This window comes from Lucilia sericata, unplaced genomic scaffold (genome assembly GCF_015586225.1).
Source record: "Lucilia sericata isolate MDLA Ls3-8-SP2 unplaced genomic scaffold, ASM1558622v1 Contig000602F_arrow, whole genome shotgun sequence".
NCBI lineage: Eukaryota > Metazoa > Arthropoda > Insecta > Diptera > Calliphoridae > Lucilia > Lucilia sericata.
Window position 1 is genome coordinate 141,989 of NW_023994609.1, and position 27,877 is coordinate 169,865.

The 27,877-nt window shown below is 30.0% G+C and overlaps 1 protein-coding gene across 3 annotated transcripts in view; it reads left to right on the forward strand.

Moving 5' to 3' along the window:
* Nucleotides 1-27,877, forward strand: part of LOC119606563 (fibulin-2-like) — a 175,918-nt gene that overhangs the window by 89,320 nt on the left and 58,721 nt on the right. For all 3 annotated transcript variants that reach the window (XM_037960119.1, XM_037960118.1, XM_037960120.1), the window contains one exon: nt 3,937-4,416. The gene's annotated coding sequence lies outside the window, so the exon portion shown is untranslated. The remainder of the gene's footprint in view (nt 1-3,936; nt 4,417-27,877) is intronic.

Genomic DNA, 27,877 nt, shown 5'->3' on the forward strand with positions numbered 1-27,877 from the left:
GTATATCGGAGACCACACAAATTATGGGCCCATCCAGAAAAAAATTAGGAGTGATTTATATATATCAAAAACATATTTATCAGGAATTGTAGTCCGTCATCTTTATTTATCAATGAAATATGCGATTTTTGCAAGTGGATCTTATATGAGAGCTATGACCAATTATGGACTGATCCGGAAAATATTTCTCAGGATGGTTCATATCTACTTTAAACACATTTATACCGATATCTTCATTCAGTAATGAAATATGTATCTTCAATGGATACAAACGTACATTTTTGGCGGATTTGTATCACCTCGAGGAATGTACGGTTATACTTTTTTTCAATTAACATGTTTTGCTTGACCTTAACGCATTTATTTTCTAATTATTTTCATTGTCATACTAATGATGTCATGGACGCTGTCAGTTGCCCCACGAAATCGTTTACACACGATTTTACTTATATTTGGTACATATTTCATCCTATTCGAATAATAAGATGCCTTATTTCTATAGTTCTTAGATCGTCGCAGGATCTATCTTCATAAAGACACCACGGAATCCACAATAGAATAGAACTGGATACATTTTTATACCCTCCACCACCATCAGTGGTGATAGAGGGTATATAAGTTTGTCATTACGTGTGTAACACCAAGAAATATTCATCTGAGACCCAACAAAGTATATATATTCTGGGTCCTTATGAAATTCTGAGTCGATTTAGCTTTGTCCGTCCGTCTGTCTGTCTGTGTACACGCTCACGTTAAAACGAAGCAATGGAAGGTAACGAAATTCAGCAAAAATATTCATTATTATCCGGTACAGTATGGTATTGAAAATGAGCAAAATCGATTCACATCGAGAAAAGTTATGAATCAAAATTTAAAACAACTCCGAAAAAATTAAGCATTTTTTATACATTCTGATGTAATTTTCTCGAAGACTATGCAAGATAATTTAATGAAAGTCATCATACATTCATTTCTACAGAAGATCTTAATTCCTGCTGCAAATTGGCAGAATCGGTCAATAATTTCATATACCTCCCATACAAAAGTACATATTCCCGGAAAATTAGTTTTTTGTTAATAACTTCTGTCAGAATTCTGATATCTTAACAAAATTTTTCAAATTAAAATCTTATGTCAATAGAATTTATTGAGAAAAAAATTTTCTGGATGGGTTCATAATTGGTCATAGCTCCCATACAAGGTCCGCTCCCGAAAATCACTTAAACGCACATAACTCAATACTAAATTAAGATATCCATATAAAATTTGGTACAAGTATTGCTCACATATACAGAAATATTACTATGAAATTTTTTCCGATCGGTCCATAATTGGTCATAGCTCCCATGCAAGGCCCCCTCCCGAAAATCACTTAAACGCACATAACTCATTACTAAATTGAAATATCCTTATAAAGTTTGGTACAAGTATTGCTCTCAAAAACAGAAATATTACTGTGAAATTTTTTTCCGATCATAGCTCCCATGCAAGGTTCCCTCACGAAACGCACTTAAACGCACATAACTCATTACAAAATATTGATATCCATAGATTTAGCACAAATATTGCTCTTATATACATAAACTACACTATAAAACTGTTTTTCGATCTGTCCATATTTGGTCATAGCTCTCATACTAGGTCCCCCTCCAGAAAATAACTTAAATGCACAATATTCATTACTAAATAATGATATAGATACTGAATTTTGAAATTTTGTCTTTATATACATAATTGGTCATAGCTCCCATACAAGGTCCTTTTACGAAAAATCTTAAACGCCCCTTACTTATTACCAAATAAAGCTATTGATACAAAATTTGGCATAAATATTAGTTTGGTATACAAAAATTCTATTTCAAGATTTTGTTCACGATCGGTCCATAACATGGGTGCGGTCGGTCCTATGCAAGGTTCCCTTCAAAAAATGACTTGAACACACATTACTTATTACTAAATTACGATATAGATAGACAATTTGACTGAAATATAGCATTTATGTACAGAAATTTTGCTTAAACAATTTTTTACGATCGGTCTATAATTGGTCATATCTCCCATACTAGGTCCTGCCCCTAAAAGCACTTTAACCGTATTTGACTAGTTGCATTTGTGTAGAACAAAATTATATATATGTATTTTGAAAATCCTTAAATCTTTCACACACATGCATACATGCACACTATTAAATATCGTTAAAGCATATTTTAGGGCGCTATAAAAATATAAATGAAAATAAAATGTTCAATAAATTTTGGAATTGTAACAGATTTAAGCTGTTTAAATCTTGGGGTTTTTCTATTTAAGACATGAGAAAACTTATTTCTACAAATATTTGATCAATTAAAAAAGTATTAATATAAAAGTAGTTGGTGGAGGGTATTTAAGATTCGCCTCAGCCGAATATAGATAGCACTCTAACTTGTTAATTTTAAAGATGCAAAATCGTAGAAAAATCGGAACATAAATTGTTTGTCCGATTTTGCATTTGACTTTAAAATGTTTATGTGTCTTCTTTAATGTAGAATATTTCCGTAAAGAAAAGGAAACTGTTGCAAATTTGTATCAGAATAATAAGCTAGTATACCACTTAAATCTTACAAATAGTTAAAATCACAAAAAACTAATTTTTAAAAACATTTTTTATTTAATTTAAAATAATTAAAAATCATGTCCGACTTTGGGTTTTAATCACTGTATGTATACACAAAACGTATTTATGTCGAATATTATTCCAATATCTTTATTTCTTAATTAGTTATGTGCTTCTAAGTGGTTTTCTGAAGTGGACCTTATATGCCCTATTATGAACCAATCCGAAAAATATTTTGCAATATCTTTATTTCTTAATTAGTTATGAGCATTTAAGTGATTTTCGGAAGTTGACCTTATATGGGAGCTATGACCATTTATGGACCGATACAGATTTACGTTGTAATATGATTTCTGTTCATAATTTTCAAAACCAAACTGTACCAGATACTAAAGAATGTGTTGGGTGAATTTCTTTAATTTCTATTGCTTCATTTTAACTTGAGCGTGTTTTACACAGACATAGAGACAGACGGACGGACGGACAGACGGACATAGCTAAATAGACTCAGAATTTCATAAGGATCAAGAATATATATACAGATGAATATTTCTTGGTATTACACACGGAATGACAAGATTATATATACCCTCTATCACCACTGGTGGTGGTGGAGGATATAAACTATTAGAGCTAAAATCCTTAAATTATTCGCTAACAACTCTGACATGTGAATATTTGAATCTAGAATCCTCAAATTCTGTACGAAGAATTTTCACATTCATGTGAACATGGGAGGTAACATACCCCTATTGTGGACTACCAAAATGGGCTATGGTACCTCCCATATGCATTAAAATAAAAATTCGTACAACTGGGAAACTAATAAAACTAGAATATTCAAAAATCGTAAAGTGCGGTTTTTTTTATACTGTTTTTAGGGTAGCAATGCACACTGGGTATAGCTAGTATGCTCTAAAAATAAAAGTTTTAATTATTTTTTAACATTGCAAAGCTCAAAGTGATATTTCATCCTACAAGATTTGTTTTTGATAATTGATTCATCTCATAGTATGAAAAACTAGTTAGTATAATTCCGTTTTATGTTCAGATAACCAATGGTATTTATTTTAATTGGTATTATCATAGCATTAATAGTAAACCATTAATAATTTTTTAAACGACAAAAATAAATTGGTCTCATGAAATCCGAAGTTATCGGTTTTATATCTGATTTAAAATTGATGGTTTATCGAATAAAAAACTACAACATTGGTTCATTATTTGTTTATTATTTAAAAATTTATAAAATGTATTTTTTTAATTTTAGATTTGGCACTCTAACTTGTTTTAATTAAAAGCTTGTACTGAGTATCAATTAAATAGTTTTTTTGTTTTTACAGATGACATTTGTGGAAAATTGCCATTATGCGAACACATTTGCGAAAATACCAAAGAGTCATACGTCTGCAAGTGTCATCCAGGCTTCAAATTAAACGACAATATGGTAACTTGTACACCTATATCAGAAATGATAGTAACAAACAGTACAAACAATGGCACAAATCATAATGAACTGGGAAATATTAATGAAAAAACTGATATGGAGGCCGAAGATGATGATGTCGATTTTGATACTGAAATTGATAAAGACGATGAGCATGATCTAATTGTTAAGGATACAACGTGTCCGAATGGATTTAAAATTGATCCCTTGCGACCAACTCAGTGTGTAGATATTAACGAATGTTTATTAAAATTGCATGATTGCAAAATTCATCAAACTTGTATTAACATAAATGGTGGTTTCCGATGTATTAATTTCAATTCGAAAATTTGCGAATTTGGATTTGCATTCAACAAAGAAACCAAAAAATGTGAAGGTAAGCAAGATATATGTTTGGAACAACGTAATAATGTTAGGAAGCAATTTTTTTTTTATCAAAAGGACGTTTTAAAGGACGGAAGGTACAAAGGTACCAGCCACAATCACTCGGTTATAGTCAGTTGCACATTAATTTGTTGATCATGTCCTAATTGTAAAGTAAATACTTGCAACGAGTGTGTAAAATCAAAATTTACAAAATTACTCTCAAAATGCTTTACCAGTATAAACTTTCAAGAAAGCAAACGTGTATTTTTAAATATTTTTAAAAATTTTGGCTTTAAACTGGGATTAAAGCTTCTAAGAGCGGGTTTTTGAGTTAGCAATCAAATGCCAATTAATAATCAGATTAGTTAATCTAAACATAAATTTAATCTGATGTTAATCCCCTTTGATGTTTTTGAGTACAAGATTAAACTTCGCAGTGTTGCCATACAAAACAACAGAAAATGTCACTGTTTGTCATCAAAACAATGCATGTTTTATAAAAAAGATCATTCTTAAGTTTAAACCACCTCCATTGGGCGCTTTAACTTGCAAACAAAAGTAACTGAGTACTCAAAAACAACTCTCGAGGGTTAATTTTAATTTAATCACTAATCTTTCACCTAAAGATTGGCCCTAAAAGAGTTAAACTCACCTGCAATTTACGTAATATCGAAATATTTAAGTTCGCAAACATTTTTGTTTTAAAACATACACAAAATTGTTGGCTGGCAAAAGGGTAAACAAAAGATAGCTGTTCAATTTTGTATACATAGGAAAATTATAACTAGTATATAATAGAACTTGTAATAGTTTGCAACGAGAGAAAATGTTTACGCTCTTGGTTTTTGCTCTTCTTGCAAGTTTTCAGAGTAAAGCTGGAGGCAGTGTTGCCAGAAAAATTTTGACTCATGTCCCCAATCTTAAGCTTGATGTCCCCAAAAAATCCCCATTTTTAAATTGAATTCCCCATAGTCTTTCCCAAAATTTATTCATGAATAAATAGGCATTTGATTTCGAATATGGCCCCGCAAGCAAGGTTCAGTATACGTAGAAATTTTTGCCTTCCTTGTGAAGAGACAGATTTCCGTTTTTGCCGGAGCAAAAAAAAAAAAAACAAGTTAGAGTGCTATATTCGGCTGAGCCGAATCTTAAATACCCTCCACCACCTACTTTTATATTAATACTTTTCTAATTGATCAAATATTTGTAGAAATAAGTTTTCTCATGTCTTAAATAGAAAAACCCCAAGATTTAAACAACTTAAATCTGTTACAATTCCAAGATTTATTGAACATTACAAACCCCATTTTCTTTTATATTTTTATAGCGCCCTAAGATATGCTTTAACGATATTTATGTGAAAGATTTAAGGATTTTCAAAATACATATATAATTTTGTTGTACATAAATTGATAATGCAACTACTTAAATACGGTTAAATTGCTTTTAGGGGCAGGACCTAGTATGGGAGATATGACCAATTATAGACCGATCGCAAAAAATTCTTTAAGTAAAATTTCTGTACATAAAAGCTATATTTCAGTCAAATTTTGTATGAGAGCTATGACCAAATATGGACCGATTGCAAAACAATTTTATAGTGTAATTTATGTATATAAGAGCAATATTTGTGCTAAATGTATATATATCAATATTTTGTAATGAGTTACGTGCGTTTAAGTGATTTCGGAGCTTGTATGGGAGCTATGGCCAATTATGGACCGACCCGAAAAAATTTTTCATAAAAATATACCTGTATATGTGAGCAATACTTGTACCAAATTTTATATGGATATCTTAATTTAGTAATGAGTTATGTGTGTTTAAGTGATTTTCGGAATGGGACCTTGTACGGGAGCTATGACCAATTATGGACCGATCGAGAAAAAAAAATTCCATAGTAATATTTCTATATGTGAGAGCAATACTTGTATCAAACTTTATATGGATATTTTAATTCAGTAATAGGTTATGTGTGTTTAAGTGATTTTTGGGATTGGACCTTGTACGGAGCTATGTACTTGTACCAAATTTTATATGGATATCTTGATTTAGTAATGAGTTATGTGCGTTTAAGTGATTTTCGGGAGGGAACCTTGTATGGGAGCTATGACCAATTATCGACCGATCGGAAAAAATTTCACAGTAATATTTCTGTGCATATGAGCAATACTTGTACCAAATTTAATATGGATATCTTAATTTAGTAATGAGTTATGTTCGTTTAAGTGATTTTCGGGAAGGGTCCTTGTATGGGAGCTATGACCAATTGTGGACCGATCGGAAAAAATTTCATAGTAATATTTCTGTATGTGAGAGCAATACTTGTACCAAATTTTATATGGATATCTTGATTTAGTAATGAGTTATGTGCGTTTAAGTGATTTTCGGGAGGGGAGCTTATATGGGAGCTATGACCAATTATGGACCGATCGGAAAAAAATTTCATAGTAATATTTCTGTATGTGAGAGCAATACTTGTACCAAATTTTATATGGATATCTTAATTTAGTAATGAGTCATGTGCGTTTAAGTGATTTTCGGAAAGGGTCCTTGTATGGGAGCTATGACCAATTATGGACCGATCGGAAAACAATTTCATAGTAATATTTCTGTATGTGAGAGCAATACTTGTACCAAATTTTATATGGATATCTTAATTTAGTAATGAGTTATGTGCGTTTAAGTGATTTTCGGGAGGAGACCTTGTATGGGAGCTATGACCAATTATGGACCGATCGAAAAAATTTTCACAGTAATATTTCTGTGCATATGGGTAATATTTATGCCAAATTTTATATGGATATCTTAATTTAGTAATGAGTTCGCGCGTTTAAGTGATTTTCGGGAGTGGACCTTGTATGGGAGCTGTGTCCAATTATGGACCGATCCAGAAATTTTTTCTCTCAATGAATTCTATTAACATAAGAGTTTAATTTGTAAAATTTTGTGAAGATATCAACATTCTGACGGAAGTTATTAACAAAAAACTCATTTTCCGGGAATATGTACTTTTGTGTGGGAGGTATATGAAATTATGGACCGATGCTGGAAATTTTCGGCAGGAATCAATATCTTGTGTTGAAACGAATGTATGATGACTTTCATGAAAGTATCTTGCATAGTTTTCGAGAAAATTACATCAGAATGTGTAAAAAATGCTCATTTTTTTCGAGGTTGTTTTAAATTTTGATTCATTACTTTTCCGATTTTGCTCTTTTTCAACACCAAACTGTACCGGATAATAATGAATGTTTTGGGTGAATTTGGTTAAATTATATTGCTTCGTTTTAACGTGAGCGTGTTTTACACAGACAGACAGACGGACGGACGGACATAACTAAATCTTCTGAGTCGATTTAGTTATGTCCGTCTGTCCGTTCATAAGGACCCAGAATATATATACTTTGTTGGGTCTCAGATGAATATTTCTTGGTGTTACACTTTTATATACCCTCTATCACCACTGATGGTGGTGGAGGGTATAAAAAAAAATCACAAAGCAATAAAACCATCACACATCCAAACATATGTTTTTTTCCAATATACAATGTTGTTTTTGCTTCTTTGTCAAAGCATGTAAAAATTGTCTTTTTGATGAAATATTATTTATGGGCGGATTTTGTTGATTTTAAATAAGAAACTTCTCGAAATCATGTCTGACAGAAATATTGAATTGTTTGGATCCCGAAAATATCTGGGGTCTTCAGAGAATTTCAACAGACACACAGATGTATGTACATGGCAAAGATAACATTTAACAAAAATGATTTATTTTAGGAAATTTATCACTCTTTTAAATATCGGGCTTTAATTAATCCAAATCCCCATTAAAGGACCTATTCCGAAAATCTTCTTGATGTTTACATCAATACGGGTAATTTCTAAAAATTTCGAACAAAAAATGCAATTTCGAACACACGCTCTTTGCATTAAGATATCCAAAATTCTAAAATTCGTCACGTATTATCGAAGTCCAAAATTTGTATTTTTGAAGAATGAAGTTTAATATCGCATATTTTCCGATTTTATTATTCTTGGTTTTAAATTAATAGTTATGTTTCTAGTTTGGCAATTCTTAAACCGCACAGTGGGGCAGAATGGAAATTTTTTGGAAATAAATCTGGCATTTCTAAACGGCTGAAAACGGCCGTCCCTGCAGATGCCCCAGGGACGGCGCTGTGGCGGCTCAAAGTAGGGTACCTACGACATGTAAAATTTTTAAGCTCGTGCCATTTTTTTGTTTTTCACCCAAATACAAAGATTTTTATGTTTTGTGAAAGCGCTCGATGAGATCTTGAAAAACATACTACTTATCTCTTATAATATCCGAGTTATAGGCATTTAAAAATTTAGTGATACAAAATTTACCATACCTTGGTCCGCCTTTTTTTGAATACCGGGCGTAATTTTGGACCAAATGGACTCAATTTTTTCTTGTTAGTTAGACAACAAAATTTCCAATAATATACAAAAAATTTCAGATCAATATCATTTACTGATCCAAAAATATACGTTTTTTAATTTAAAAATTCAAAAAATTTTAGATTTTTGCCGTGTTTTTGCCAAAAATGTGTCTTAACTCTTTTATTAATAAAATAAAATTTTCTTTAAGAACATATAACAATTTTATAGTTTTCTAAAAGGTATCTTTACGCAGAACGCTTTGGCGTAAAAAACTTGTCCTATTTTTTGAAAATGTTGCCACTGCGAATTTCAGATCAATATCATTTACTGATCCAAAAATATACGTTTTTTAATTTAAAAATTCAAAAAATTTTAGATTTTTGGCATTTTTTTGCCAAAAATGTGTCTTAACTCTTTTATTAATAAAATAAAATTTTTATTAAGAACATATAACAATTTTATAGTTTTCTAAAAGGTATCTTTACGCAGAACGCTTTGGCGTAAAAGACTTGTCCTATTTTTTGAAAATGTTGCCACTGCGTCCTTCCGAATATGACCTATTTTTTATCAAAACTTCAACTTTGGGCGACATGTTCTAAAATCCCAAAGCTGGGATCAGAAAACTGAAAGCAGTTTTGGAAACCTCAATATGCTTTCTATTTACTCCAAAAGTATTTTCCCAGCCCTGAAAGAAATGTGGACCCTATGGGCAAAAAAATAAAAAATCCCATTTTTGGGATTTTCATTCCTATTTTTGGGAATTGCGGGATGCCCTTTGACCTTTTCAATTCTTATTTGAAATGACAAATTTAACAAGCGTTGAAAATTTCATTGAGTTTTGTTCATAAATAAAGATTTTGTCATATATTACATATTTGTTTAATTTCTAAAACTATGATTTATATCAAAATTTTAATAGGATCGCATATAGCTACAACAATTTAGTCCATATTTATCCCTTAATATAATTTTTTAGTTAGATATGGAAATTCTCGACCCTTTACAAAAAATTTCAAGCCAATATCTCAATTACATTCAAAAATATGTTCATTTAAACCTGTGTCCTTTAATTTCATCTTTTTCATATTTTAGTATTAAGTATGACAGAACATACATTTGGTGTTGAATAAAATATTTGGACAATTTTTAAAATTATTTAGTTAATTATTTTATTAAAGACTATAACATTGAATATACAATAAAAAGTTATAATTTTATTATGAGCCACGCACAACAACACCTAAATCACCCCACACAAACCACCTTTCCCGCCCACCGAAATATAAAACACAATTTAATACAATATCATCAGTTAGTATAATAGCTTTTTTTATTTGAAATGTTTATCTTAAACATAATACAATTAATTCTTACAACCTACTTATATAGTTAATTCCTAACACTACTTATTTTCTATAAAATAATCTGTCATATCGGTATACATATCCAGAAGGTAATATAAGTCCTTTAAATCTTCCTTGTTTTGAGATGATAGAGTTTCATAACAAATCCATCTTTTTCGCATAGTTGAAAGAACAGGATCAGAAGATAGAAGTAAACTATTAAAAATATCTTCATTCTGTGATTGCCTGGAGCATTTTCTTGAGCTGAATAGTTGAACATGCTTAAAATCTCGATTTCTCGCTTCCTGGGCTTCTTCTGTTAACTCTCCAAGTGGAAGAATATTCGATTCAATTATTATTTGACCATGACACAATACTTTGTGTACTGTTGGTGTTAGTTCCCTCCATGGATACAGAGATACAAGTAATTTAGAAATTTCAGATGTATATTCCCCAAATCGATTTCCATTAATTTTATGTTTACTATTCAGTGCCATTAAAATAGTGTTAACTCTTCGAAGCAACTCCTTGTCGATTCCAGTTATTTTTGAAGTAATTTCAAAATCACGAAAAAACCTTCTCGCCGTATTACCGTCATTTGTACTACCGCAACTTGAAAGTGGTTTGTCGATGTTTAGTCCCATCTGAACTTTAAATTCTTCTTGGATTCTGCTTTTTTCCGCAGCTCTCAGTTCTTTCAATTCTTCATTATTTTTTGTTGATTTAGTAAGATTCTCTGGCACACTTCTATATTTGAGGTCGTATGCTATGTGTAAAAAGTAATCCAAAAATCGTATTCTGGCATGAAGTGGTGAAATTCCGAAAGACAGGTCTTCTTCATTAATACTTCTGCTTTTGTTTATATTTGAGAATTGCGACTTTTTCTCATTACATATTGAGCATCTCCAGAAGGAAGAAGTTTCTGTTATGGCATTGCTGACCTTTCCATCAATCATTGTTAAGCTTAGCTGATATGATACGTTAATAGAGAATTCCTTTATTTTTATGCAAATGGGCTCCAGTGCATTTATTTCATCTTTTAAATATTCCACTAAATCTTTTGTTGTTTTCTTTGACTCCTTTATATGTTCAAATCCAATGGGTCTACAAAAATTTTTTGAACCCGGAGTTGTATTTATATATATATCTTCAAATGAATTTCCGATGCTTGACGATGATGGATTAAGGGAATATGAACGAATTCGTAATGGCACTAATGATGACATAAATACACTTTTGTAGTCTGCTAATGTCCGACTTCCACAAGCTTGTTTGTATTCTGGAAGTGCTGATAAACCGTCACATCCCCACTTACATATTAAGACAACATCACAGTTATGAATTTTCCTTAGTTGGTCTTCTGAAAAGTCTGACACAATTCTTGATCCTGTGTTTTCGAGCAAAGATGATATATCAATACAAGCTTCCACATCATTAACAGCAATAGGTGATGGTAGGATAGTTTGTTGTTTTTCCTGGATCGCCTTGTATGATGGTAATATATTGTGTCCTTTTTCATGCAGAGCTTTCCTTAATATTTGGTACTTATTTCGACTGAGACCCAGTTCCAACATAAGCGCTATTGCTTCCTCTTCAGTAAAATTTGATTGTGATGTTGGAGTTGGTATACTTTCCACAATTCGCTTAAGTCGTTTTGGTGATGCATTAGAAAGAATAGTTGCAATATGTACGACATCCATAGGTTGGCTTTCCTTTTTCAGCATTTCGTTAAATGTATCAGCAATTTCCTCATTTTAGATTGAAAAAAGTTTTTGTGTGACCCTCTTTTTTTTTGACCTTGAACATAAGTCTTCGTATGACTTGCAAGGCGCTCCTGTTGATGTGTTGTAAGTTGAGATTTCCGTAGTAGTTTCCATCCAACTACAAAATTTTAATCGAAATTTCTTTCGATTTCCATCCACAGACTTACTTTTTACATCAAAAAGTTTTCAATTTTTGATATGCCTGTTTTGTCTACTTTTCTACTATATGTAGTTTTTATATAATTTGAAATGTCTTCAATTCTTTCTGGCCCTTTTGAAGATACACTCCATAAAACGGAACACAACTCTTCGTACTTTAATGTAATCTTTATTGTAGATTTATTAAATATGGTACTTAAAATCTAAGAAGTTTACTTATATACCAATTCTTGTCATTTCCGATACAGGTATTCCAAAGTAAAAAATTACGAATTGTCTACTTATTAACATTTAGGACTATATTACTATAACCTGTAATTCAGTCATTGATATTTCTTATTAGTGAATGAATCGAAATTATCATTACCTGTATATTTTTACCTACATGATCATAAACGAAACAGAACGAAATGATCTGTCGAAAAAATTTAGGTAAAAAATAGTTATAAATTTTTGAAAATTTAAGCATAATAGGACCTTTCAATTATAACGATAAGCAAACAAATAGAAAATAGGTAAATATAAGATTTAAATATGTGCTGTCATACTTAATACTAAAATATGAAAAAGATGAAATTAAAGGACACAGGTTTAAATGAACATATTTTTGAATGTAATTGAGATATTGGCTTGAAATTTTTTGTAAAGGGTCGAGAATTTCCATATCTAACTAAAAAATTATATTAAGGGATAAATATGGACTAAATTGTTGTAGCTATCTGCGACCCTATTAAAATTTTGATATAAATCATAGTTTTAGAAATTAAACAAATATGTAATATATGACAAAATCTTTATTTATGAACAAAACTCAATGAAATTTTCAACACTTGTTAAATTTGTCATTTCAAATAAGAATATGCAAAAAAAAAAATTGAAAAGGTCAAAGGGCATCCCGCAATTCCCAAATATAGGAATGAAAATCCCAAAAATGGGATTTTTTACTTTTTTGCCCATAGGGTCCACATTTCTTTCAGGGCTGGGAAAATACTTTTGGAGTAAATAGAAAACATATTGAGGTTTCCAAAACTGCTTTCAGTTTTCTGATCCCAGCTTTGGGATTTTAGAACATGTCGCCCAAAGTTGAAGTTTTGATAAAAAATAGGTCATATTCGGAAGGACGCAGTGGCAACATTTTCAAAAAATAGGACAAGTTTTTTACGCCAAAGCGTTCTGCGTAAAGATACCTTTTAGAAAACTATAAAATTGTTATATGTTCTTAATAAAAATTTTATTTTATTAATAAAAGAGTTAAGACACATTTTTGGCAAAAAAACGCCAAAAATCTAAAAATTTTTGAATATTTAAATGAAAAAACGTATATTTTTGGATCTGTAAACAATATTGATCTGGAATTTTTTGTATATTATTGGAAATTTTGTTGTCTAACTAACAAGAAAAAATTGAGTCCATTTGGTCCAAAATTACGCCCGGTATTCAAAAAAAGGTGGACCAAGGTATGGTAAATTTTGTATCACTAAATTTTTAAATGCCTATAACTCGGATATTATAAGAGATAAGTAGTATGTCCAAGCATGTTTTTTCAAGATCTCGTCGAGTGCTTTCACAAAATATAAAAATCTTTGTATTTGGGTGAAAAACAAAAAAATGGCACGAGTTTAAAAATTTTACATGTCGTAGGTACCCTACTTTGAGCCGCCACAGCGCCGTGTTTGGGGCATCTGCAGGGTTCATCTTCAAAACTTAAACTCGAATACTCCTTGGCTACGCTCACGCCAAATTTTATCCCGATCGGATCAGCCGTTTAGAAATGCCAGATTTATTTCCAAAAAATTTCCATTCTGCCCCACTGTGCAATGCAAAATATCTTCTCCGGCAATAAAATGTAGTCTTTTATCAAAGAAATTTATCAGTATTTGCAAAAATTTATTAAAAATTGCTATAAAAATAAGTTAAAATAACAAAATGTGCATAATGATGTTTATTTTGTCACAAAATATTCGTTATTCGAATACTTTTAATTATAATTAAAAATATATATGTTATATTCATTCATCTGAACTAAATATATATTTATTGTAGCCATGTATACATTTATTTTTCTTAAAAGTTCGTTCTTATTTTCAAAAATGTGTTATAAACAAAAATATAAAATTAAGAAAACCGACTCAACGAATATTTGATCCTAATTGTTCGCAACACTAACACAGAAAATGACAGCCAAATTGTACAGTGCTGCCAAGTTAAACAATAAACAGCACAATAGTTAATGTAGGTTTATTATTTGTTTATGAATACCACAATTTTATTAATGGCTTTTAAGTCTAAAGTGTACTTTAACTATTGTGTGATTTAAATCTAAAATAAGCATTTTTATGAATACAACTGTTATACATTAAATGTTATAAACCAAATAAGAATTATATAAATTCATTTTAGTACATTCCAAAAGTTGTTTTGTTGTTGTATTCCACAAGTAGACATAAAAACATAACTCAAACAAAAACATTTATTGAATAAAATAAAAATATTTATAAAAATCGAAATTAAATTTAAACAAGCGATTGTTTGGAAAAAAAATTGACATATTTTTTTATATGTACCTACACATTACAAGGCCAAACATGCATTACTCTGTCGGCCGTTAACGCCCCAACCGATTCGGCATCTTATAGCAATTAATCCATCGCTTGCACTTTCTCTAATTTCCAATGGGACACAAAGTTTTGCATTATCCAGCCCTATTAGAAGTTTTGCTTTCACTGACGTGTATGACAAATTGGAAATATTTTTTAAATGTTCGTTTTGAGTGATGTCCTCTTTTGTGAGTGTTTGTATAGGAAGGTCGAGGTTGGAAATAGTTCTTACATTGTGTAAAGCCATTTTATTTGCAACCTGATCACTCGGTGATATTTGCAAATATACTTTTTTGAGCTTTCATCGGTTTGTGTTATATCACCCGTCCATTGCAAGCATAATTCTTATGTAGTCCCATCCAAGCCTAACTCTAATGCAAGCTCGTTTTCGATTAAAGTGCACGATGAACCTTTATCAATTAGAGCAAACGTATTTAACGAATGAGTTTTCCCATAGAGTGTGACCGGAACATAACGAAACAGTGACTTATTTTATTTTTTGTGAAATAAAACCCACGAGTTATCGTTTGCATTTTGTTCTTGAGGCTTATTTTGATGTTGACCAAGATTCACATTATGCAAGAGGGGATTATGCGGTATTTTACGATTGTCCACGTCACATTGTTTTTTTGAGAAACAGCATCGCAAGGAATGTTTTTTAAAGCAGCGCAGACATTGGTTACTTTCACGAATAAAATTCCACCTTTCATTTACGGATAAAGACAGAAATTCTGAACATTCAGCTAAACGGTGACTCTGAGAACATTTTAAACAAGAGATTGTGGCTATATAATTTTTAGTGTTTTTATCGACTGTATCATGTAAATGTAAACGTTCTTTCCCGGACCCTTTTGCTTCATCCATGTTTGTAGGTGTAAATGTAGTCACGTGAGATGTGCAAGTAGCTAAGTTATATAGCCATCCATCAAAAATGATAATGTCGACACTTGGAAAAGAACAACGATATCGTCCCCAGTCTAATTTCAAATCACACGGTAATTTCTGAACTAAATCATCTAATAATATTGGATCATTAAGATAATCTCCAAGACCCATTGCCCGCATTGTTGTTCTGTAGTTTTGTACAGCAAGGGCAAGTTGTATAAGAGTATCCAATTTATCTTTTCGCACCAGTATGTGTTCTTTAAGTTTTCTTTAAAAAGCATGGTGAATTATTTCTGGTCTTCCATATAACATGCGTAGAGTTTCAATAGCAAAGTTTACAGTTGCTGGCATCATCAGCTTGCCTCTCACGTATCAGATTTTCTTGATCTGTAAATCCGCATCTCTCCGTCGACTGCACATAGTTAGTTATAAAAATTGGCCATTCCTCTGGATTGCCACAAAAGTTTGGTAAATCTTTACTAATTGCTTGACGTGCTGCAACCTGCGACGTGGATAACGACACATCAGCTGTTAAGTTATTTGCATGTGATTGCAAAATAGTATTGTTATACATAAACGCCGGCTTCTGAAAAGAATTATTTTGTTGTAAAAACGACGGGTTGAATGCATTAGAAGAATGAGAAATTGAAGAATTCAAATAATTATGAGTTAATGGTATAGAGGAGAGACGAGGCACTGCATGCGTTTGTATCGGATTAAACGAACCCTAAGAAAGTGTGAATGGATTTACATATGTAGAGAGAAAACTTTGGTTCTGCCTATTGTTTACTGTATTATTAACATTAGAAACATGAGGATAGCCTAAATGGGAATTTATAGTGGGACCGCTGAATTGGAAAGCTTTTACTGGATCAACATTTAAAATAGATGAGTTGTTATTCCTTACTATATTTTCCTTTTGGGATCCAAACGTTGGGATACTTGATACGCCGAGAGTGCTTGTTGTTTGCGCTTGATTTAAACCAGACATGTGTGCAGATAAATTTTCACCTTGAGTTGCGACACTTTCAGGCAATTGAGCGTTTGTAGCGGCAAACGTGGAAGGGGCTTGTAAAGTGGCATTGTTTTCTATAACAATCGATTTTCTTTTCGCAGGTTTGGCAATTATACGAGCTCGTTTTGGTGGTTGTCGAGTTAAACCAGAGCGAGCGCGGGAAGGGGTGAAGGAGGAACATTTTCTTACCTTTGTTTTCTGTTTGGCTTGGGACTGTGAAGTGTTAACCTCTGTATCTGGATCGTCATCAATTTCACTAAGACCATCATTCTGCTTGCCTGGTTGATTGATCTAGATTTGTATTTATTTTCCATAATTAGGTTTATTAGGAATTATTCAAAGTTAGAGGTTATATTGCGTAATCCACAAGTGAGACGTAGTTTTCAGCAAATATTACTACAGCTAAAATCTGCAATTTTATAAAGTTAATTCAATTCAAATTACAGAATACACATATAATAATTATGTATACATACACTTCTGTTTAAATTAGGATTTACAATACCTTGTTGCTTAACAAATAATTTCTTTGGTACAAATTTATATAATTCTCCAAACGTGGATTAACAAATTATCAATTTAAGAAATGAAAGATAATGCAAATATGAGAAATTATAAGTAAAAGGAATTAAAGAAAACAAGTGTTGTAAAGCGAAAAAATAAAGAAATAACATTTATAAGTAATGTAATTATGGTGATTTTTAAATTTCATTACCAAATAATGGTATCCATAGAAATTTTGACACAAATATTGCTTTTATATATAGAAATGATACTGTAAAATTTCTATACAAAATTTGCCACAAATATTACTTTTGTATTCAAAAAAGTAATTTTAAAATTCGGTATATATTTGATCATAGCTTCCGTAGCTCTCGTTCAGAAAATCACTTAAATGCACATAACTCATTACCAAATAATGATATCCTTACAAAAATTTTATTTAAAAAAAAATTTAAGATCTCCCAACGTTTGGTCATAGCTCCTATATAAGGTCCCCTCCCAGATATCACTTAAATTCACATTACTCATTAACAAACAATAATATCCATGCAAAATTTGACACAGACATTACCTTTGTATACAAAATGTTATTTAAAATTTTTTCACGGTCGGTCCATAATATGGGTCCGATCGGTCCCATACAAAGCCTCTTCCGAAAATCATTTTAATGCACATCACTTATTACCAAATAGCTACATATGTAGATACAAATTTTGACAGAAATATAGCTTTTATTTACAGAAATGTTACTGTAAGAACACTTTAACCGTATATAATTAATAGTAATTTTGCATATTATAGAAAATCATATTAATAATGCTGCGAAAAAACTTGCAATTGTAACATATTTAAAATATTTAAATCTTTGCTCGTTCTATTATAAAAGATGAGAAATCCTATTTCCACAAATGTTTGATTAACTAAAAGGTTATTAATATAACAGTAGCTGGTGGAGGGTATTTAAGATTCGGATCAGCCGCATATAGCTCTCTAACTTGTTTTATTTTAACATTTGAATATTTATATATAGGAATTTTTACGAAAAGTATTCTTTTGTCACATCAAGACTCGCCACTGCCTCAGAACTTTTTGATTTTTACGTAAATTTACTGTTTTACATCCTTTGATTAAAAAGTCCATGAAAAATAATTTGTTGATCATATTTGTTTTGACCATATCTCCGATTCTTATGGACCGATTTTACTGCTTTTAAACAGCTAAATTCTTAAAAACATATCTAATTGAATTATCTAAGATATATTCCGAAGATATATGGAGCCTTAAAACTGATTTTAAAACACAGACGGACAGACATTTGGTGCGGGGACTTTTCTAATAACCGCGAAAAAATAATAATGTAGTTTCTCATTGTTTTTAATGCTCTATTCGACTATTTTATGCCAACTTGTATATTTTAAAAAAATGTCAATAGTTATATCCCTAATGTATATAACTCATTACTAAATTATTTTGTCTAATTTCTGTATCTATATCACTATTTGGTAATAAATATTGTGTATTCAAGTAATTTTCGGAAGGGTACCTTGTATGGGATTTATTATTAAGTATAGACCTATCAGAAAGAGAAATTCAGTAACATTTAACTACAAAATTTTGTCGTCAAATAGTAAAAATTCGTAAGTTAACAATAATTGCGGTTATGTGGTATTCTGAATTTTATTTCACCGATGTTTTTCGTTAAACATAATCATTAGTTAACGAAAAGTATCGACAATGTAACGACAAATAAAAAGTTCACGTTAATAATTTTATATTTTAAAAATATTTCAATACAAAACTTTTGACATTCTCATATTTTTCCGAACTTTGTCGTTAAAATATTCTAAGATCGTTAAAAAGTTACAGAATTGAAAATTCGTTAATGCAACCAATATTTACGATATCAGTAGTTAAAATTAAAAAATTACGGAATTGCGGTACTAAAGCCCCTTGGAAAATTTTTGCTAGAACCAATAGGTGAAAAGTTACACTCATTTGAATAAAAGAAATATTCATCTGAGACCCAACAAAGTGTATATATTCTGGGTCCTTATGAAATTCTGAGTCGATTTAGCTATGTCCGTCTGTCTGGTTAAAACGAAATTCACTGAAAATATTCACTGTTATCCTAAGCAGTTTCGTATTGAAAATCAGCAAAGACGGTTCACGACATGAAAAGTTATGAGCAAAAATTTCAGACTACCTCGAAAAAAATTTCGTTTTTTTTCTAATTCTTGAGTAGTTTTCTCAGAAACTACCAAAGATAATTCGATGAATTTTGTCATACGTTAGTTTTTTAGCCAAAGGATCATTTCAAAAAATTTCTAACAGGTTTTTTACCTTCCCCTTTTCGATTTTGATGAAACTTGGTACACATACTGAAAAAATGTTACTTTTGGTTTTGTGTAAATAATTTCACAGTGATACACCAAAAATTCCATTTTGTTATAGTCCATAGAGTACGAATATATTTTTAGTTTTCCCCGATCACTTCGTTAACTTAGTTTTTAAGAGCAAAAGATGTGAAAAACTGCCCTTTTTGAAGTTTTAAATTTTAAAAATCATAGAAGAGTGAAATCTTAACTTAGTTGAATAACAAATGTACAAACAATGTTAGCTAACATGATTTGACAAAGATAACATAAACATTATTGCCCAAGTTATTGCAGTGTACTAAAAAAAATCTATTTAGCTGGACAAATTAAATTTTAGCTTGAAACTGGACAAGCATCCAGCCAGGCTGGCAACACTATATGTGAGTGAGTACAAAGAGAATAAGAGTAACATACATATGTATTTGTTTGGCTATACATTTGCCAAACAAATAAAATAGATAATGATGGTTATACATAACTAGTTCATACATAGTTATACATAACTAGTTCAGTCACGAGCAAAACTGAAATTCTAATGCACGCGTGCATAGGCCAAGAAATTCTGCTGACGCTTTGTTGACACACCTACACTATAAGCTTGTGTGTATTAGTGTGTCTGTGTTTTACTAAAATTTGGGACAGAGTACCTAGCTTAAATTGTAAAATTTGTAAGAATTCTTTTGGTATTTGTAAGAATACTTTTGGTATTTGTAAGAATACTTTTGGAAATTTGGGACAGAGTACCTAGCTTAAATTGTAAAATTTGTAAGAATTCTTTTGGTATTTGTAAGAATACTTTTGGTATTTGTAAGAATACTTTTGGTCCACAAAAATACTTTTATTTAGCGCATCACAAAGGACACAAAGACTTTGAATTTTTTCGAAATATGTAAAAATTATCGTAATTTTAAGAATATTTCGATCAAAAATTTACAAAAATATTAAGCGTATTATTTTATGACTTTTAATTTATGTAGGAATTCTAAAGCACTAAAAGTAATTCTGTGGAATAAAAGTACATCAAACAATTTTATGTTTTTTTTTTCTAAAAAATTTAGGAAACTTTTTTTATAATTTGTATTGAGATCATGATTTTCAATTATTTTTTTATTTTTTTCGAGTTCACTACAACAATACACACATCATTTGACACGTGTGCCCTCTTTAAATTCACAAAAAGCTGTTTTTCGTTACACTTTTCTTAAGGCTTAGACATTTTTTGAGATACATTTTTCAAGATTTTTTTTTGTATTTGAATTTTTTTATCAAATAAATGATGAACATAGTTTTTCCGATTTTTTTGAAAAGGCCTACGTTTGTGGGCTAGGTGAAACAATGGACCGATTTTAACCATTTTCATTGGGTCAAAAGAAGAATTATACACTCCCCACTATAGTGGTGTAGGGTATAATTAACCAAAGTTAATACCGCTTCTACAACTTGAAAGGAATACCTATATATTTTCTTTTCATTAGTTATTGATTTTATGTCGATTAAAAAATATAACTCTAGGGACCACCTAACAATATTTATGTAAAGTTTAATATCAATATCCTCAATAGTTTACTAGAATTATTTTCAGAAAATGTTGAATTACTCTCAGAAAATATCACAGAAAAAACTAATTTTAAATAAATTTCAGTTAAACAATTAATCGAAAATTCTAAAAGGGTTCAATTCATTTTGTATTTGAATCATAAAATGTATAATCAAATACGTATTTAACAACAACAAAGTTAGAAACAAATAAAAATTTTGTGTATGAAATCAATCAAAAATGAAACTTCAATGAATAAAATAATTGAAAACGAGGTTTTGGTAATAGAAATCGTTTTTCAGTTTTTCTATGAATATAAAGAATTTTAAAATTATAATTTTTAGTTAAATTTGTTTAAAAAATATGTAAAAAAAAACAAGTTAGAGTGCTATATTCGGCTGAGCCGAATCTTAAATACCCTCCACCAGCTGCTTTTATATTAATACTTTTTTAATTGATCAAATATTTGTAGAAATAAGTTTTCTAATGTCTTAAATAGAAAACCCCCAAGAATTAATCAGCTTAAATCTGTTACAATTCCAAAATTTATTGAACATTACATTTTCTTTTATATTTTTATAGCGCCCTAAAATATGCTTTAACGATATTTAATAATGTGCATGTATGCATGTGTGTGAAAGATTTAAGGATTTTCAAAATATATATATATATATAATTTTGTTCTACACAAATTGATAATGCAACTAGTTAAATACGGTTAAAGTGCTTTTAGAGGCAGGACCTAGTATGGGAGATATGACCAATTATAGACCGATCGTAAAAAATTGTTTAAGCAAAATTTCTGTACATAAAAGCTATATTTCAGTCAAATTGTCTATCTACATCGTAATTTAGTAATAAGTAATGTGTGTTCAAGTGATTTTCTGAAGGGAACCTTGCATAGGACTGACCGCACCAATGTTATGGACCGATCGTGAAAAAATCTTGATATAGAATTTTTGTATACCAAGCTAATATTTGTGCCAAATTTTGTATCAAGTGCTTTATTTGGTAATGAGTAATGGGCGTTTAAGAGATTTTCGTAATAGGACCTTGTATGGGAGCTATGACCAATTATGTATGTAAAGACCATACATGGGTACACTGCAGTATAATTTTATTGCATTACACATTTCAGTAATCAGTAAATTTCAGTAAATTTTTATTGATTACTGAAAAAATTACAGTATTCAGTAAAATTTTACTGAATACTGAAAAAAATTTCAGTAAACAGTAAAAAATACTGGTAATGCAAATCTTACTGAATATTGAAATTTGTTTCAGTAATCAGTAAAATTTTCAACCAAAATGCATTATTAGTAAAAAAATATTATATTTAACTAAAATTTTCATACAACTATTATCATATAGATCTCTTTTACTCTCTTTTCTATTAATAATCTAATATTATAAAATATAATAAATGCTTCCAACAACTTTTTATTGGCCGACAAAATAATTTAAGATTTAGGCTATTATAAAAATTTGTACATAGCTAAGTTCTTGTCTTCTGAAAAGATTTACAATCCCAAAAATTAAAATTTATCGCACTATAGCTAATTGTGATGATAAATATGTCTTATATTCAAAAATATGTTGAAAATATAATTTTCAGTAAATTATTAGATTGTACGGAATACTGTAAACACATTTTCAGTAATCAGTAAAATACTGCATTTTTTTGCAGTAACCAGTAAATTTATTGCAATTTTTTGCAGTAATCAGTAAAATTTGCTGAATACTGAAAATATTTTCAGTAACCAGTAAAAACTTACTGAAAACTGAATTTTTTTCAGTAATCAGTAAGCTTTACTGAATACTGAAAATTTTTTCAGTATTACAGTAAAAACTTATTTTTACTGCAATTTTACTGGTACTGCAAAGTGCCCATCTATAATAAAGACAAAATTTCAAAATTCTGTATCTATATCATTATTTGGTAATGAATATTGTGCATTTAAGTGATTATCTGGAGGGAACCTAGTATGAGAGCTATAACCAAATATGGACCGATCGTAAAACAGTTTTATAGTGTAATTTATGTATATAAGAGCAATATTTGTGCTAAAAGTATGGATATCAATATTTTGTAATGAGCAGGGAAACCGAAAACATGCTCTAAAAAAAGTGTTTTAAGCGCTTTAAATATGCCGTAAAAAACTCAAAATATGCTCTTAAAATTTAAAAAATATGCTCCAAAAATAATTATTTTAAATTATATTTTAACATTGAAAAGCTTGAAAAGACTGAAATTGTAATGAAATAATAAATATTTAATGTCATATTTCATCCTACTAGATTTTTTATAATTGATTCATCTGATAGTTTGAAGAACTAGTTTAATAGAACTCTGTTTTACCTTCATCCATTTGGTCCCCAAAAAAAACATATTTCAAACGACAAAGTTTGACACATTTCTTGCAATTGTATTCATAGCTTCACACAGAAAAACGCCGATACACGTGAACTTAATTTTCGGTCGTAGAATCTAGTGGCATACTCCGTTTTGAAAAGTTAGGTCAAAATCGGGAGATATTGGATTTTAAAGTTTACACTGTTTCTGAGGTGTTTTTTGATTATTTAAATTAAAAAAACTTTCACGCATAGAAAATTATGAATTAATTATGCATATACATATATTTAGCTTTTTATAATTAGTTCGTATGTCTATGCGTGAAAACTTTTTTCAAAAATTTAAAAATTAAAAAATCACCTCATAAACAGTTCATACCTTAAAACACAGTATCTCCCGATTTTGACCTAAATTTTCAAAACGGAGTAAGACAATAGATTCTACGACCCAAAATTAAGTTTTGGTATCTCGGCGTTTTTCTGTGTCTTTTTGACATACTTACAGTGTTATCAATACTAGTTTTTTAAACGATAAAAATGGATTGGTGTCATGAAATCCAAAGTAATCGGTTTTATGTCCGATTTAAAATTTAATGCTTTATTGAATAAAAAATATAACATTGGTTTTGATGAGACTAATGTATTTTTTGCAGTTTTCAAGTTTTACAAAGAAAATAATTTTTTTCAAAATTGTAAAATAGGCTAAAAAATTAAAAAAAAATAAAAAAAATTAAATTTGATTTTTTTAAATAAAGTTTTGAAAAGAAAATTAAAAATGTACAAAAATTAAAAAAAAGCGAAAAACTTCAAAATATGCACTAAAAGAGTAAAATATGCTCTAAAAACTCGAAAATATGCCTTGAATATGCTACAAAAGTCAAATCATGCAAAATTATGCTCTTATGGGTAAAATATGCAAAAATATGCTCTAACAAATCGATTCCAAAATTCTTAAATTGGTCTGAAACGTGTAAATATCTTATCCATGAGTCCATACGACGCACCACAAAAAACATGCATTTGCATATTTTGGTTTCCCTGGTAATGAGTTATGTGCGTTTAAGTGATTTCCGGGAAGTGATTTTCGGGAAGGGTCCTTGTATGGGAGCTATGACCAATTATGGGCCGATCGGAAAAACATTTCAGAGTAATATTTCTGTATGTGAGGCAATACTTGTACCAAATTGTATGTGGATATCTTAAGATAGTTGAGTTATGTGCGTTTAAGTGATTTTCGGGAGGGGACCTTGTATGGGAGCTATGACCAATTATGGACAGATCGGAAAAAACTTTCACAGTAATATTTCTGTGCATATGAGCATTACTTATTCATTACATTACTTATTCATTACATTACATTACTTATTCAAAATTTTATATGGATATTTTAATTTAGTAATGAGTTATGCGCTTTGAAGTGATTTTCGGGAGGGGACCTTGTATGAGAGCTATGTCCAATTATGGACCCATCCAGAAAATTTTTCTCTCGATAAATTCTATTGACAATTTTCAGCAAGAATCAAGATCTTGTGTAGAAACGATTGTATGATGACTTTCATGAAATTATCTTGCATAGTTTTCGAGAAAATTACATCAGAATGTATAAAAAATACTTATTTTTTTCGGAGTTGTTTTAAATTTTGATTCATAACTTTTCCCATGTGAACCGATTTTGCTTATTTTCAATACCAAACTGTACCAGATAATAATGAATATTTTTGCTGAATTTCGTATATTCCATTGCTTTGTTTTAACGTGTGCGTGTTTTACACAGACAGACAGACGGACAGAGCTAAATCCACTCAGAATTTCATAAGGACCCAGAATATATACACTCTCTTGGTGTTACACACGGAATGACAAACTTATATATACCCTCTATCATCACTGATGGTGGTGGAGGGTATAATAATACATACACTGAAAATAATCAATGTTTAACTTTACGAAAAAAAATTTCGTAACTACTTTTCTCGTAATATATACGAAAATTTCGTGTATAATACGAAATATTGTTTAATCAACCCCTTTTCTAATTTTACGAAAGTACGAAAACCTGTCGTAATACATTTTTTCGTATATATTAAGAAACTTTGTTTTCTTTTACAAAAATAATTTCGTTAAGGCATGTAATATTTAACGAAAGTAACGAATTTTTTTCATAACAAGATTATTTAGTAATATACAAGAATTATTTTTGATTTCACAAAAAAATTATTTTGTTACGATTTTTTTTGTTATTTTCGAAATTTTAAGGGAGTTAAATTAAACGTAATTTTTAATTTACAGGAAATTAGCTGTCTAATTTCCTGTAAAATTTTTTATGTTTTTTTAAAAAACATAAAAAAAATTGTTTTTTTTTTTATTCGCAATCTTTTTCAAAATTTACAATTATTATTTTAAAAGAAAATTATTTTGCATTTTACAAAAATATTTCTTACAATTTCGTATATATTACGAAAGAATTTCGTGGTGCGAAACCACGAAGCATATCGTACAATGTACAACAATTTTCGTGTATATTAGGCATGGATTATTTTCAGTGTAGATATGTATGTATAATATTTTTCTATTTTTTTGTTTTTAGAAAAATAAAAAATATAAATATTCACTAATGCATTATTCATTTATCACATATTTTTCTTTTGTTTTGAAATAATCGTATTTAATATAAATAAACATACTGCATCAATATAGATCATACAAGCGCAGCGAGCTCTCAATTGAGCTCTCTGGTTTATTTTCCAACACACGTACGTAACTTCCAAACTGAGAGAAGTTTTAGGATGGAGTTACACATAGAGAAATCTCTGTTGTTAAACATAAAGATAAGTTCTTGTTTGCCGAAAGTTATTTTTGAATATGAGAATGTTTGATATTTAATATTTATTTTAATTTTAAAATGTTTGAAGAAAAATTATCATTAAATACGTAAAAAAATTTATTTGAAGAATTTTTCTCTGAGTAATTGTAAAAAATAATGGGAATTTTAATAAATGTGAATCAGTGACATAAACTCCTAAACAAATATAATAATGATATACAAGCCTATTTACAACATTATCCTGTAAATATTTTCAATTAATTGACATTTATACACTGAAAAAATCCATGCCTAATATAAACGAAAAACGTCGTATATTGTACGAATCGAAATTCTTTCCTAATATATACGAATTTGTACGAAATATTTCAGTGTAATGCAAAATAATCTTGGAAAAATTAATTTTCATAAATTGAAAAAATTGAATTTTGGATAAATATGGTAAAATTTACCAAATATTAATGTATGCAAACATTATTGTTCATTTTAAAATAATTTATCTAATTTTAGTTCAAAATTATTCTCCACACGGATTTTAATTTTTTTTTTTTTATGAAAATATTTCGTGAATAATATTATACTTTTTCTTAAATTTTATAAAAATGTTGAAGTTTTATTTAAAGATAATTTAATTTATATCATTATGTTTAATTTCGCTAAAATTTATGAAAAACAAGTAGGAAAGTATAGGCGGGCATGGCCGACTTTTATGTCGAATTTTACCTTAATTCTAAAGTATTTAAGCAATTTATTGATAAAAAACTAATTTTCTAAATATAAATATATAATTATATAGGAGTATAGGTCAAACATGGGCCGATACTCATTCAATTTGGGAAATGGATATATTTTTAAATAACAGTTAGTTATGTTGAGTTTCATTGCGATACAAATGGTTACAAGTCAATTTTAGACGTTTAAGACATCTTTTGAAGGGGGGTTTGTGTGGGAGCTAGGGCCGTTCATTACGAAAATCTGCAGTGTAATTTATACTTATATAAAACATATTTGTGCCAAGAGATAATAGTATATTTGACAGGGACGACCCTGTGCCAAAAAAAACATGTTTGGTCCAAAATTGCGGCCTATGTATGTATGTATGTTGTATGTATTGTATGTATGTATGTATGTTATGTATGTATGTATGTATAGTGTATGTATGTATGTATGTATGTATGTATGTCTGTATTTATTTATGTATGTATTTCTGTAAATGTTGTTGTATGTATGTATGTATGTATGTATTATGTATTATGTATGTATGTAGTTATGTATGTATGTATTCTGTCGGTATGTCTGTCTGTCTGTCTGTCTGTCTGTCTGTCTGTCTTCTGTCTCCTCTGTCTTCTTTCTGTCTTCTGTCTGTCTGTCTGTCTGTCTGCTTCTGTCTGTCTGTTCTGTCTGTTGTCAGTCTGTAATTCTTCTGTCTTCTTTTACTGTCTGTCTGTCTGGTCGTCCTGTCTGTCTGTCTGTCTGTCTGTCTGTCTGTCTGCTGTCTGTCTGTCTGTCGGTCTGTCTGTCTGTCCCTGTCTTCTGTCTGTCTGTCTGTCCTGTCTGCTGTCTGTCTGTCTGTCTGTCTGTCCTGGTCATGTATGTCTGCTCTGTCTGTCTGTCTGTACCTGCTCTGTCTGTCTGTCTGTACTGCGTCTGTCTGTCTGTTCTCGTCTTCTGCTGTCTTCTGCTGTCGTCTGTCTGTCTGTCTGTCTGTCT